The sequence below is a fragment of the Fukomys damarensis genome, unplaced genomic scaffold, assembly GCF_012274545.1.
Source record: "Fukomys damarensis isolate Sample0158 unplaced genomic scaffold, DMR_v1.0_HiC HiC_scaffold_34, whole genome shotgun sequence".
NCBI lineage: Eukaryota > Metazoa > Chordata > Mammalia > Rodentia > Bathyergidae > Fukomys > Fukomys damarensis.
Genome location: NW_022900946.1, coordinates 3,993,191 through 4,006,424, shown reverse-complemented (window position 1 = coordinate 4,006,424; position 13,234 = coordinate 3,993,191). Strand labels below are relative to the sequence as shown.

Sequence of the window (13,234 nt, the reverse complement as noted above, 5' to 3'; positions counted from 1 at the left end):
AGACACCTAGACATGTGTGCGGGTTGCCAGAATCAGCAGAGATGCCTAACTTACCTCAGCCAACTCCAGGTGTGTGCATTACTCCCATCTCACTTGAATCACCAGAAAATCCATTTGGTCCCACAACTGTACATTGCAGAGGAGCTTAATTAGATCATAGGGTCTCTAGGTCCTAGAGAACCTCTGTAGCCATACCTGGACCTGTGTGGGTTTGGGTACATACTCTACAAAGCTAGTATTTGCTTCCTGATCTCTTGTAGTTTCCCCAGCTGGCAAGGTCTGATAGTGCACAAGCTCTGTGGCTGGGTTAGGAAAATCTTCATAATTGTCAACAAGCTTGCCCCAGCCAGACTCTGACATCTGATGGAGAGGATCATGAATGGCAGAGAAGGAAACCGGCTGCTTCTGCTCAGAGCCTGCCTAGAATGATGGATGGGAGGTTTGGCAGGCTAGGAAGGATGGAGATGTTTATGTTTCTTAAGGCAGGGCATTTCCTTCTGAAGCACAGGGCTGGTGGAAACAGGGTCAGAACAAATCACTTTATATTTTCTCTTGCTTTTATTTTTTTCTTCTGATAAGAAATAACTCCTACTCCAATAGACCAAGGGAACTATATTAAAGTACATTTGTTCTCTGAACATTTTTCCTTGATTTTAATCCTCTTATGAGAAACTGACCTCTCCAAATCTAATGAAAGACATGGACCCATTCTCTAGAAAAGTACTCCTAAATACAGAATTGTACTAATCATGTCAGGGGGTTTTGCAATTTCTCTGAAACTCGCCTAGAAACCTAAGATTGATCCTAAGAGAGGGATAGGGGAAGAAAGAAGAATGGGTTTAAAGGTGCTGTGGTTGGGATATATTATAATTTAAGTGTGTCCCTGACTACTTATATGCCGAAGGCTTAGTCCACCTGTGGTAGTATTAAGGGGTGCTGGGACCTTTAAGAGGTAGGGCCTACTGGAAGGAACAGTGGTTGGGTCACTGGGGACATCACTGGGGTAATACTGGTCTTGTGCAGTACATTAGTATTGTGAGTACAAAGACCAAGTTCAGCTGTTCAACCCCTCTCTCTGGCTTCTGTCTACTGTGTGATCTTGCTTCATGCACACCCAAAATGGTGAAGTCATCTGCCATGAGATCTGCCTGATCTTGGGCTTCAGCTTCCCAAGCTGAGCTAAACACACCTCTATACCCAACTTCAGGTATTTTGTTACAGTACCAAAAACTGGACTAATAGAGAAGGGTAAAGGTGAGACAGTGATGAGGACGAGTGAGGAAGGAATGGGGTAAGTTTGGAAACACTGATGTTGAGTACTTTGAACTGATTCCTCTGGCTCCAAATATATTCCCTCTTCACTCTGCAGTAGCTGCAGAACATGTACTTATCTGGCAAATCTTTTCTGTATCATACTGCAAACTTGTCAAGTCTGTCTGACGCAGTCAGAATGTCTGTCTGATATTCACCATAGTGTATACATTGATCTGGTTTATTCACTTTAACTCCTGGGTAGTGTACTAGAGTGTAAATTTACCATACTTTATCCACTCGCAGATAATGGACATTTAAGTGATTTCCTTTTTTTCTCAATATGAATAGGTAACATCCTTGTCTATGTCTCCTTGTATGCAACTGAGATTAGTTTCCCCGTGAACTCTACTTAAACTTGTAGGGCATGAGCATTTTTACCATTTGTAGAAAACCATTACCTGCTCTCTGGAGTCATTACACCAATTTATAATTCTCATCCCCACATCCTTTCCAGTACTTATTATTTCTGACTTTTACATTTTACAAATTTGGTGGATGTAAAATGATGCATGTGTAATTTTGAAGTGTGTGTTTTGTTTTTATCCTCTCATAGTTTTTGGCATTTGTATGCCTCTTCTGCAGATTGCCTGTTCATATCCTTTGCCCATTTCCCCCCCTTTCAGCAAGTATTGAAGTCTTTCTAGATTTTGCTTTTGGATTCTTTTTCTTCAACTATAATCCTACCTTTTCAAATTTTAATTAAAACATAGGTGACAAACATGGTAAAAGAAAGTCTGAACTTGCAGTTAGGATTATCTATTTGAGCCCATGCTCCAATGTAATTGGCTGTGTATGAATTTGGATAATGGCAAAAAATCATCTCTACTTCTCAAATCAGGTAGAGGCTTCAATGGGTGAGTATCTATAAATGATCAGTAAATAATACTTCACTGAAGTACCTAGGTGAAGTTGTCCAGATGCTTTCAGATATGGCTCAGAACCTGCCTGTATTAGAGTTTCCACATTGGTATTCAGATATCATCATGGGACACAGCCCTCCTGTTTGACAGCCCTGTTTCCTGTGAGGTTGCTCTAGTACTACATTTTCATTCTAGAAGCCTACAGTCTACTCAAGACCCCCTTAAATCATTCTTTGCTTCTTCCAAGGAAGTGCCATGGAACATTATTAACCTCCACCTCAGAATCAAGTGGCTCTGGAATGACAAGCCAGCCTCTACACCTTCCCCTAATGTCTATTAATACAAACCATTTGAAATTAATAATAACAAAATAATAATAACTACATTTTCTTGAATGCTACCAGAGCAAATAGATGTAGATCACTTAGAGCTTTGTGTAGCACATAGAAAGCACTATATAAGTGTTTGCTGTGTTGGTAATGGTGATGTACTGGGCATTGAGCTAAGCATAGTGGACATTAATTTCTTTAATTCTCTCAGCTGTAAGATATTTGCATAACTCTCATAAGTGCATAAATTCTGGGAAGACCTACCTTTGGAGAATCCCCCAAGCTACTTCCTCTAGGAGCACAGGTTTGGAATGTTGTATGAGGAGAATAAATTTCCCCTTTAGAGGATAGTACTTCCTCTAATATTTCCTCATCAGTTAGCAGCTTGCAGAGTACTTCCATCTCTATTCATTCATTCAGTTCTTACAATATCCTTGCATAGCAGTATCTTATGTCCTTTTTGAAACAGCCAATGTGAAGACAGCATTTCAGATATAGAAGATAGGATTGCAATTAGTGACTAGGAAAAGAAAAATTTCTTAAACACAGTAAGGGACCACAAGAAATCAATTCAGCAGCTGCTAGAGAATTCAAATAAGAATAGGATAAGACTGATTGGAGTCAATGAAGAAACAGGAGAGAGTGCAGACAGCATAAAAAAATCTGTTCACAGAAGTAATGGCAGAAAACTTCCCAAATAGTGGAAAATAACTTGACAAACAGATAAGTGAGGCTTATAAGACTCTAACTAGCCATGATAAAAAACTAAACATAGGCATATAATAGTTAAGATTCCAGAAACCTAACAGAAAAACAAAATTTTACCAGCAGTTAGAGAAAAGAAAAAAATCACATGCAAAAGAAAGCCCATCAGAATCACAGCAGACTTCTCAACACAAACGCACAAGGCAAGAAGAGCATGGAGTGATGTATTTCAACCCCTGAAGTGCCTCCAACCCAGACTGATGTACCCTGCAAAGCTATCTTTCAAAACTGATGGAGAAATAAGATACTTGCATGACATATAGCTCTTTAGAAACTTCATGAATACTAAGCCAGCACTCTAAAAAAATTTAAACAATATCCTAGGAAAACACCACAAGGATCACAACCCCAGGAAGCCCAGCAGAATGAACTCATCAGGCATGACAAGAAACTAAATGCAAAAGGGGAGAATCCAACAAAAAGTCACGAGAAGGATGAGTCAGTACATATCAGTTATAACCATTAATGTTAATGGTCTCAATTCACCAGTCAAAAGAAGTAGACTGGTAGAATGGGTCAAGAAACAAGATCCAACAATATGCTGTATACAAGAAACACTTAATTAAAAAAGAAACTCATAGACTGAAGTTAAAGTTAAAGGGTAGAAAGCAATACTCCATGCGACAGGAGCCCCCCCCCAAGAAAAAAGCAGGAGTAGCTAGTCTCTTTGCAGATCAAGTGGATTTTAAACCAACACTGATTAAGAGAGACAAAGAAGGACACTACATCTTTGTAAAGGAAACAGTCCAAGAGGAAGAGATTACAATCATTAATATATATGTACCAAATGTTGGTGTGCTGAACTATATAGAACAAATACTAATGGATGTGAAAACTCATATAAGTACCAATACAATAGTAGTGAGGGACCTCAATACTCCACTGTCACAGATAGAGCAATCAGACAAAAAATAAACAATGAAACAGTAGAACTCAAACTCTTGAACATGTGAACTTAACAAATGTTTACAGAGTGTTCCACCAACAAAATCAGAATGCACATTATTTTCAGCTGCACATGGATCATTCTATAAAATAGACCACATAATCGCTCATAGAACATGTTTAAGTAAATGGAAAGAAATCAAAGTTATCCCGTGTATATTATCAGACCACAATGCAGTGAAATTGGAGATGAATAGCAAAAGAAACCACAAGAGTTTCATAAACACATGGAAATTGAACAACACACTTCTGAATAACCAATGGGTCACAGAGGAAATTAAAGAAGAAATCAGACAGTTCTTACAATTAAATGACAATGACAATATAATATATTGGAATCTGTGGGACACAATGAAAACAGTCTTATGAGGGACATTCATAGCAGTGAATTCTCATATTAGGAAAATAGAGCAAGCTCAATTACACAACCTGATGCTGAACCTCAAGCTTCTAGAAAAAGAAAATCAGGGCAATTCCAAAGCTCATACAAGGGAGGAAATTATAAAGATCAGGGCATAAATTAATGCAATGGAGATTAAGAGAACAATAAAAAATAAAAAAATAAATGAAGCAAAGAGTTGGTGCTTCAGAAGAATAAACAAAATTGGCAAACCCTTAGCCAACCTTATAAAAAAAGGAAAGAAAAGACCCAAATCTATGCAATTTGGAATGAGCGGTCATAAACAACGTTATAGCCCACTACCAAGGAATTGAGTGCAAGGGCAAACAGGCTGCATCCTTTCTTTTTTTTTTTTATAAGCAAAATCAATTTTATTAGTAAAAATCTTTCTGTATGTCCAAAGCAAACAGTTAATGAATTCCAAGGGAAAAGACTAACATATAATGAAATTAGAAGTATCCCAGGGATGGTAAAAAATACATAAAATATGTATGCCTATAATCATTGCCACCTCCGAAAACCTTTTCTCTTCCTCCCTTTCTTAGGTAACTGCTTCCACTTCTTTATTGGATTCTGATCCTCATCAAGATGAGTGGCTCCTCCTGTCACTGCACTGATATTGCTGAAGTGTGTGAGGGAATGAAGCTGTGAGCTTATAACATTTGCCCGTTTTCGCTGTCCTTTCTCTTGCTTACTGACACTTAAATGCACCATCATGCTCTCCTCATAGTTAATCCTGTGTTGGTCTTCCTGACTCTGGTGTGTGACATGGAGATGGCAAGCATCGTGGATCTCCTCTGGAACATCTCCTTAAATTCACAAATAACAGATCTGCTGAACGCCTGCCTCTTGGCTCGTTCCAGAAGCTTCTTCTCCCGCTCAGCTTCTGTTTCATCATAATGCACCAGTACCAAGCATGGTGGAATGTATTTCTTAGATACTTCTTTTGTAGATTTCTTCCCTGAAGCCTCAGACTGGCCATCCTCTGCCTCATCTTCCTCTTCATCCTTAGAGCTCAACTTGCTCATCATATTACTGGGATGAGGTTTAAAATGAAGTGGGTCATTCTCACTGAGGCTGCCTGTCACTGCAGTCTTGACCAGTTTGTCAATTTGGTACTTCAGTTTTGGGTCCAAGGGTTGAAGCTTTTCCAAAACCGTGTGAATCTCTACTAGTCTAAAAACTGCTATATGTCCCTGAAGAGATCCTCCTTGAGGCTTTGTGCAGGATGAGGTGGCTCAAATCCATAAGGTACATGAATAGAATATGTTCTTCCACTTCCAACAAGCTAAGACCCTTCTCTGTAGAATGCACTCCAGCTTGAACTTTTTTTTTGTCAGTGCCTGCACTTGTGCAGTTACAGCCATTACCTGATCCTGGAGATTTTTCAAAAGTGTCACAGTGTTTGTTATCTCTTACGCATTGCTGTATGTCCTGCGCCTACTATGTAGTTGATATTCATCAGATAACATATGAACATTTATGTCCCAGGTTAAAATGAGAAACATTGAGCACATTTTCCCATTGTATCATTATACTTGTATTCCAAATTAGATAAAGCATTACAAATAAATATTGTACTGAAAATAGAAAAAAGAAAACCTCCAACCTAGATTGATGTACCCCACAAAGTTATCTTTCAAAATTGATGGAAAAATAAGATACTTCCTTAATAAAAACCACCTGAAGAAATTTATGACCACCAAATCAGCACTTCAAAAAGTTCTGAAGGATATTCTAGAAATAGACAGTGAAAACAACAATTCTAAGAATCCCCATGGAATAAATTAACCAGACAAGGTAGGCAATTAAATAGAAGAGAAAGAAAGGGAAGTAACAACAGAAAAACAATATAATGACAAGGATAAGTCAATACCTATCAGTTATACCCATCAATGTGAATGGTCTCAACTCACCAATCAAAAGAAAGAAACTTGCAGAATGGATCAAGAACAAGATCCAACAATGCACTGCATACAAGAAACACATGGAAAAAAACTCATAGAGTGAGAGTCAAAGGTTGGAGAACAATACATGCAACAGGAACCTGGAAAATAAGCAGGGGTAGCCATTTTGTTTGCAGGCAAAGTGGATTTCAAGCTAAGAGTGATTAGAAGAGACAAAGAAGGACACTACATAATTGTTAAAGGAGCAATATGAGAGAAAGAGAACAATCAAATATATGTGCACCAGATACTGGCACATGTACCTATGTAAAACAAACACTAATGGATATGGAAAGTCAAATAAGCACGGTACAATTACAATGGAGGACCTCAATATTCCACTGTTACAAATAGGTCAGCTAGACAAAAAAAAAATCATAGCTAAATGAAACTTGAACAAAGGACTTAGTAAATATCTACAGAATTTTTACCCAACAACAGAATATACATTTTTCTCAGCAGCAGAATACTAGCTCATAGAATATACTTAAGTAAATGCAAAGGGATTAAAAGTATTCCATGAATATTATCAGATCATAGTGCAATGTAATTGGAAATCAATGGCAAAAAGAAACCACAAAAACTACATAAACACATGAAAATTGCTGGACATGGTGACACACCTGTAATCCCAGCACTCGGGAGGCTGAGGCAGGAACTGCTGTGAGTGCAAGGCCACCCTAGGCTTCATAGTTCAAGGGGAATCTGAACTACGTAGTGAGACTTTCAAAAAAGGAGAAACACATGTAAATTTAACATCCTCCTGAACAACCAATGGGTCATAGATGAAACTAAAGAAAAAATGAGACAGTTTCTACAGTTAATAATGTTGATACAACATACCAGAACTTATGGGATGCAATGAAAGCAGTCTTATGAGGGAAATTTATAGCAATGAATTTCCATGTCAGAAAATAGCCTAATGTTGAACCTCAAGTTGTAGAAAAAGAAGAGTAAATTAAACCCAAAGCTCATATGAGGAAGGAAATTATAAAGATCAGAGCAGAAATTAATGCAGTTGAGACTAAAAAAACAATACAAAGAATCAGTGAAGCAAAGAATTGGTTCTTTGAAAGATTAAGTGAAATTGACAAATCTTAGCCAACATTATAAAAGAAAAGGAAAGAAAAGACCCAAATCCATGCAATTAGGAATGAAAAGGGAGAAATCACAACAGATCCTGGAGAAATACAGATCGTCGGTATCTACTTTGAGAACCTGTACTCATAATAAGATGGAAAACTCAGAAGAATTGGACAGATTCCTAAATATAGATGAATAAAGCTCTATCACGAAGATATAAAAATTCTAAATAGTCCAATATCATTCAATTGGAGAAGTAAGAAAAAAAACTACCAACAAAGAAAAGCTCATGTCTTGACAAATACACTGCTGGAATTCTGCAAGAACTTCAAAGATCTAGTGCCGTTATTCCTTAAACTTTTTTTAAAGCTAGAAGAGTTTCTTTATTAATGTCCCCAACCATATTTCTTTATATACAGGAGTTTTGAACTCAAATATTTAGGAGAAAACAAATTAAGATTGTATTATCCTGCAACTTATTATCAGTAACATTGAAAAGTGAAACAGCTTGAAAAAGAGGGTGGGAGGGAAGGGGAGTGAGGGAGGAAAGATAAAAGGAATCAAGTTGATCAAGTGGGATTTCCTTTTTAAAAATATTCTTGGGAACTATAAAGTCCTTGCAAGTACAGCTCATTTCTGCAGATTATTTTCCAAACATGTACAAAATGGAACCCAAATGGAGAATCCCTTAGAACCTGGAGAGGTGCAACAAGAAGGGCCACGATTATCTAGTAGCAAGTGGTCCTGCTTTTAGTTGCCAGTGCTTCTGCCTACGTTTCCAAGAATTAACTGGATGAAAATGTTTTCCTGTGATTGTTTTTATTTCTTCTTTTTCGACATCTGTGTGTGCACAATTCAGCACCTTGAGGAAGTCAGATGTTTTTGCCCGCAAACTTGTGTGAATAAAGGCCTTGGAGCATTTGATGTGGTAGTGCAGGTAGTCTGGGAATGTGTGGATCAGGTTGATGGTGTTGTCTTGGGCACTGGCACTGGTGTGGTGAGGGAACAGCACAAAGGTGATGTAAAATTGAAAGGTGTCATTAATCTTCAAAATAGCTCCCCTCACTTTGAACATACTTATCCCATTACTTTTGCCGCTTTCTGAAGCAGTTCTAGAGGTCCTCATTTGTGAGTGATCTCTTTCTGACGTATAATAAAAAAATAGTGAATGCAGCTGCTGAGTACTACCCAATGCAAAGGTAGTCTTGTGAAGCGTTACAATATGTCCTCATCTACCTTACTCGCTGGATCTGGCATGGTACAACTTCTCTCTCTTTAACAAAGTGAAAATGACCACGAATGGTGTTTTGAATAAATAAATTCAGGACATCGAGGTAGCCACAACTTTGCAACTAAAGTTTGCATGTCTGATTTATTTCACTTAGCATTATTATCTCAAAGTATTGATACATCAACTTTAGATATTATCTATTTACATGCAGAAATAACGGGTAAGGATTTAGCTGTCTTTACACCCTATCTCTCATCCTTGTAATATAATGATATGGATAATTCTGTCACTAGCAAATATTGTCATTGTCATAGAAATACAGCCAAAGGTATATTAACATGTCTACCTTTCTTTGAAAATTTTCCTTCTCTGCAACATTTCTAATTGCTTTCTTTTTCTTTTCTTTCTTTTTTTCCTTTACAGCTTTTTTTTTTCAAGGGCTTCATCATATTAATTACTCTACTCAGATTCCCCCCTCTTCCCATTCTGTGGAACTTCCACAGTCAGGACAGTAACAGAAAAATTAGCCCCTTTCTGTTTCTCATTCTACCTGGTACTGCTCTCACTGGCAGCCATTACTTACCTGTGTTTCTCTTTCTCCTTTTTTTTGATCAGTGCTTTTGGTCACTTAACTTCTCTTTCTCAGACACATTTTTTTCTTGATCCATCCCTTGGCCTTCTCAACAGTCCACTTATAGTAGTATTGGTATTAATCTGTCAGTCAATTTTTGGCTCATTTAAATTAGCATTTTGAAGTGTTCTCATTTACATAGGGCACCCCAAAGATAACTTGATCCACAGCTAAAAGGGCAATTGTTTTAATGCATATATGATTGAGGTAAAGTGCTTATAGCTCATAGCATGCTAAGGGCAGCTGATTGTAATGAAAGGTTTAAGAAATGTATAAATGCTTCAGGCACGACAAGAATACAGATGGAAAGAATAGAGGGTCTTTTCCAGCAGAAAAAAATCCATCAAAATATTCATAAAGTAGTGCTCCCTAAAGATATAGGACTTAGAAAAACTGGATCCATATTTTATGACACGACAGCCTTTTCCATTGACAGGTCATAATTCAAGAAAGAAGTTTAATAATTCATTGAAAAACACTGTTTTGGCACCAGGCAATCAAGTTGTCTCCAGAAGAGTAGGACTTAGGAATGCTTTTGGACATATTATTGTTTGATATCTGCCTTTCAGCTTAGAAGACTACATCTTTCAGATTTATGAAGCAGTGTCCAGGCATCATGTCCTTGTATCTACTCCAAGGCTCATGCAACATCTAAATGAATCCATTTGGACCAACTATGTATCTGCTCAGCTTTCACTGTGCATTCTCTCCTCATTCATTCCTGTTGTATGTGTGCTTGAATTACCCCTACAGACTGACTCACGCTTTCCCCATCTCCATTTAGCACTACTATATATTAAAGCAACTGGAATATGGATGCAGGATCCTATATTGCTTTGTGAAGTGGGTTCAGGCTCTCTAAAATTTTCCGTTTCTTAAGATCTACTCAATACTTTAGCTTTATTTAAGACCTTACCTGTTTCATCTTTGATCCTTCTGAGGACTTATACAGCTTGAATGGGAACTGCAGATCCAGCTCCCACTTTATTAAACTACCTGCCAACATTAGTTGCTTGCCTAGTGCCTGTGCTGGTCCATTCCCAGTTCTTGCTTTCCTTCATTCATACCTTCCATATGAGGAACTTTAGCAGATCCTCCCATTCAGTCTTTCTGTGTGTCATCTAATACTTTCTCTTAACAATATGGCCTAAGTGTGGGCCATTCCCGTCATGAAACTACAGTGAAGGGGTAGGGAGAGGAAGAGTATATGTATAAGCACACTCTCAAGATTCAGAAATATGCTTTCTTTTCATACTCACCTTGCTTTAAGTTTGTTGATGTTGTTGAAGCAAAATACCTTGGACTGGATAATTCATAAAGAGGAGAAACTTATTTTCTCATAGTTCTTGAGGCTAGAAAATCCAAGGTCAAGACATCAGCAAGTTCAGTATTTGGAAAAATCCACTGGAGATCATTTGGTGGTGATTACCAAGATGGCACGCTACTGCTGCTTCCTTCAGAGGTCACAGATGCCATATTCTCATCTGGCAGAAGGTGGAAGAGCAATAAGGCCTACTAACTCCTTTTAGCCCTTTTATAAAGCATGAGTACCATCCACGAGTGTGGAGTTCTCAGTCTAAATCACCACCAAAAGGTGCTACCCCTAAATGTTGTACCGGGAGTTAAGTTTTGACATGAATTTCATAGGTGACATAAACATTTAATCCATAGCACACTTCAATCTCAAGAATTGCTAAACTTAAATTTCCTTTTTCCTTCTTAGTTTTCCTGCTGAGTAACAGCAGACGCCAAAAAGATACTGGGAACTGGAATAGGCTGGATATTAAAATTAGCTTGCTCAGCACCATAGCAGAAGAAAGTGGGTGCAACAGAGAGGTCTCTGTGAGCTAAATGTATTCATAGGTTGAAGATGTGTTCCCAGTGAATATCTATCTTCTCTATGCCTCATGGGACATCCTCTTTGATTCTTTGAGCTCATCAGGGTCACAGAACACTCTGGAGAGGACCTACTGAGTATAACAGACCTCATAATGAAATTAATAGATTTTTTTCCCCTCTTCTAACAGGCTTGAATCATTCTTCTTACCTACTTAAAATTTAAACTCCAATCATAGCACATTTTTTTTTAAATCCAGGGAAAACCTTAAGTAACCCTCTATCTTCACGTGCTCCTAGTTATGTTCATCACTGATTTTAGAAGTGGTTTAGCTAAGCAATAAAGTCACAGATCTATACTCACTTTACTGTAGATGACATCTTTGATGTATGTTCACCTTGGTAACAACTGTCTTTTTTAGGGATTTGGAGATGCTTTGTCTAGCTCAAACAAGTTGAAGCCACTGACCCCTTCCCTTGAGCCTGCACCAGTGACATTTTGACATCAGAGGAACAAAAACTCCACCCACAGGTCAGGCCAACACCAGTTTTCTAGACATACATTCTCTGAAAAGTTATAAAGTTTAATTATGGATGTACAGAGTACCGATTATACCACATTTTCTTACCTCTGATAAATAGTGCTAAACTCTATTCTTAGGGAGGCAGATTTGTGGCCCATTTTCTCCACATGTGTGATAATTTATTGTGATATGTTATTTGACTTGAGTAAGAACCACCTAGCAGATTGTTAAAGCTCTGGGTGTATCTATGGATGACTGACCTATAGGCTACAAACTAAGGAGGGAAGGTCTACCCTTGATTTTGGTGATACCAGCCATTAGGCTTGTAGCCTGAATAGAATAAAAGGAGAAGAAAGAAGTCTCCCCTCTTTTTTTTTTTTTTTTTTTTTTTTTTTTTTTTTTTTTTTTTTTTTTTTTTTTTTTGGGAGGAGCTCTGGTCTTTGCTATTACTTTCAGACATTAGTCTTTAGCTCCTTTAGATTCTGCCTTCTTCCTGTGTCCTTCCTCAGCAAACATTTGAAATTCCTGGCTTTTATAACTTCTTGGGGTCCCCACTGTACTTTTGTCTTCACTGTCACAGTTTCACACACTGCCCTCTCAGAAGCATATTGCCTGGCCTCCTGGGCCTTTCTTCTGCAATCTGGGTGTAAGACTCCTTTATCTCACAGCTTTTGCATTCTGCTTGCCTCTCAATCCAGCACCACACAGATAATGCCAATGTCTGCCACCAGCTCAAGCAGTAGTTGGGACCCTTTGAATTATGGCTGCAGTGGCCTCTGAGTGCTTGGATGGCTGAAGATGGTGAAATGAATCCTGGAAAACCAATTCCTAGATGGTCCTCCTTCATGGTGCCCCAGAACTCCCTTTTCAAATGAAAGCTTTATAGTCTCCCGCCCTTAAGTTTGTATTGGTTGGGGCCTTGCATATCCCTCACATTCTATAAAGGGATTTTTCCTATGTCCTGATGCAAAGTAGTTGGGCTCTTTTTAATGCTCTTCAGTATATAAGGTCTCCTCAGCCTAAACTTTGCAGGACTTTACTTTCTTGAGAAACTGAAAACTTTTCTAATTGGTATTGTATTCCCAATTTTCAGTATAAATCTGGCTAAAAGCAGCATGCAGTATCCACATGACAGCCTCAATATTGGGCTACCTTGAAATTTTCTCTGCCAAATTAATTAGACTACCTCCCTTAATCTATCTCTTGTAAAGTCTCAGGACATGAGCAAAATGTAAACAAATTTTCTGTTAGAGTGTAACACACATGGTCTCTGGCCTAACTCCCAATGGAGTCCTTGTTTTCATCTGAAACCTCAGCCCAGTCTTTACTATCTGCCTTTTTATGAACATTCTGATCTTCTGAGCTTTAAT

At 38.1% G+C, this 13,234-nt stretch overlaps 1 protein-coding gene and 1 pseudogene across 2 annotated transcripts in view; one reads left to right on the top strand and one right to left on the bottom strand.

Moving 5' to 3' along the window:
- Positions 1 to 13,234, top strand: part of Hs3st4 (heparan sulfate-glucosamine 3-sulfotransferase 4) — a 718,708-nt gene that overhangs the window by 24,100 nt on the left and 681,374 nt on the right. The gene's annotated exons all lie outside the window — the stretch shown is intronic.
- On the bottom strand, positions 5,115 to 8,717 carry LOC104861925 (annotated as a pseudogene).